The 2,643-nt window shown below is 45.3% G+C and overlaps 1 pseudogene; it reads right to left on the reverse strand.

Moving 5' to 3' along the window:
• Positions 1-355: 355 nt before the first annotated feature.
• LOC124660080 lies at positions 356-1,626 on the reverse strand (annotated as a pseudogene).
• Between the last annotated feature and the right edge of the window lie 1,017 nt (positions 1,627-2,643).

Here is a 2,643-nt window from a genome sequence, read left to right on the forward strand (position 1 = left end):
AGAAGGAGCAATTGTTGAGTTGACAATTATGACGGCATAGAACATATGTGTGGGACTTACCGCAGAAGAGTAATAAGAAGACCTAGAACTTGGAACCACACAAATGCATAACAATAATGTATTGTTATTGCATTCGGTATTGTCATGTAGTAAATTATCATATCCCTGATTTGTTTTAAATTTTATGAATTATATATTTATATTGAGAAATTAAATTTGAGCAACCATAGCAACGCACGAGCATTTGCCCTAGTAGTCAGTAAAAATGCAGAGATCCTGCCCCCGTTTAGGAAAACAAATGTAACACATAATTTTATTTGCAGTGCGTGAACGTGAACGATAAACCTCTAGACACCAAAATAATCAACGGCATGATCTTGATTCGTCACGGAGAAGCAAAGATGCCTTCTAATCACTTTATCAGTTATGACGACTCAGTGCCTAAAGTACCAACAACCCATGGGAAATCAAGATCATGCTAGCACTATCAGAAAATTTGTGGACTCGTATATGAATAACTAGCCAAGCTAGCACTGGCAGTCATTTCTAAATGACTTCTTCAGCAGGTTCCCTCTTGCAGCGAGAATTCTTTTTTGGCAGGAAAACATCCGTCAGGACAGTCTTGGACTTGAGGGAAGCAGCGAGTATCGCCAACGCCTACATCCCAACACCCAGGAGAATTTATCAAGGCAACTACCTAGTAAAAATTCAAAGACTTGAACGGAACCAGAAAACAGCACCGTACCTCTTCCTTGCCGATCTTGACAGTCTTCTCCTCCAGCGCGCTGATGTCCATGACGCCGCACTGCGAGAGCAGAGTGATGCCGGATAGCAGGTTAGACGCCGGAGTCACCGAGAGGTCGTCCTTGACAGCTTATGTCGTGGGCGACGCCGCAACCACCTTGGGGCCGTTGGTTCCGGCGTCGGGGGCCATTGTCATAGGCCTGTCCATCGGTTTTTGGCAGACGAGGCAGGCTGTGCCTTTGGTGGCCGAGAAGTATCCGCAGCTGGCGCGTCGGTTGTTGCAATTGTCAAAATAAAAAGTCGGGCCTGGGAAGTTATTCGGACCTTCACATGTGAAGAGGTTGGTGTTGCTGAGGTGGGAGCCCAGCAGCTGCTGCAGGCGGGAGAGTGTGGCGGGGGCGACGGCGGGACTCAGACGCAGCACATTGCTCTTGTAGTTCGCGTCCAGCTGCTCCATGCTCCCAAGCACGTTGCCGATGCTGCCGACCATGCTCTCCTTCGACAGAAGGCTGGCGACGGTGCCCAGCGGCAGGTAAAGGAGGCACGAGAGGAACTCCACGACGTCGTTGCCAGCCTCCGCGAAGCAGAGTTTATCTGTCTTTTTGTCGATCACAAGCTTTGATCGATAGCTCCTTGGTCGCCATGCTATCCTATCCTGCTATAGTTTCAGATGAAAACATCTCAATTATTTTCCATGAACAACATCAATTGTAAACCACAAGGTAGGTGCAAACGACTCAGCCTGTATCACTAAATAACATTTTGCAGTACACCATTTGATCGAAAGCTTATATTCCAAATGTTAATTGTATCTTTACTATTAAATGGGAGTTGGTCGTTTGACACTCAACGCACTTTGATGGTCGTCATTCGGAGCATCATGTCCGTCCAATATAATCTCACGATCTCCGTTTCGTCGGATCTAATTTCGTAGCAATCATGGTATACTCAAGCACACTATCAATTAATTAGGAAAGATATATCTCCTTGCCCCGAAAAAATATCAAACATTCCAAACACTCATGGCAATTATGGTCTCAATCAATCGCAGTACAAATTAGATCGGAAATATTTTCAAGTCTATCGTATCAAATCAATCTTTACTTGCCTCCTGCCATGTACCAAATATGCTACTCCGTACCATATCTAGCCTACAAAATACTACCGAACCAAATATCTTTACTATTATATTGCAGTTCGTACGTCATCAAAAATATTTGATGCCAAACATCAGAGAAATCTCAACCGTCAATTTGACATCACAAACACACACCGAGCATCAGAAGAATCCACACCGTTGGTTGTCCTATGCTACCGTGCGAGTCAACCATTATGGAAGTATATTATGTAGAACCAATAATCAGGGATGAGAACATGAAAAAACATGGAAGGGAATTAACCCCTCACTCTCACCGTCCACGATCAGTAGGATTTAGAAAAACATGGAAACCACATACCTCCCTCTTTTCCTGTGTTCATAATAACGGAAAGTTTAAAGAAACATGGAAGGTAACTAAATGGGAAATTTTGCTCTCTTGTTTCCTCACAGCCAAAGCTATCAAATTAGATATGTCCTTCCCTTGTTACAGAGTCAAGACCATACTAATCGTCACAACCCAAGTCGCCAACACACGCCATGGATTGCCCACCCGTCCGAGGTGGCCTGACGATTCCTCCCGCCCCAATTCTAAAAAATTCCACGGCACCGTTTCATTACTAGAGTCATATGACCAAGCTTCCCTTGCCTAACCTCCTTGTCGTCCGAGCGTTTTCTACCTCCACTACCACTACAAGAAAAAGGCCCTGCAAGTTGAGGTGTAGCGTCGACGATGGCGCCGAAGCGCACGGCGCCATCCGCGGACTCGACAACTCAGGCACATCGTTTCTGAGCTGGTAGTT

This window comes from Lolium rigidum, chromosome 6 (assembly GCF_022539505.1).
Source record: "Lolium rigidum isolate FL_2022 chromosome 6, APGP_CSIRO_Lrig_0.1, whole genome shotgun sequence".
NCBI lineage: Eukaryota > Viridiplantae > Streptophyta > Magnoliopsida > Poales > Poaceae > Lolium > Lolium rigidum.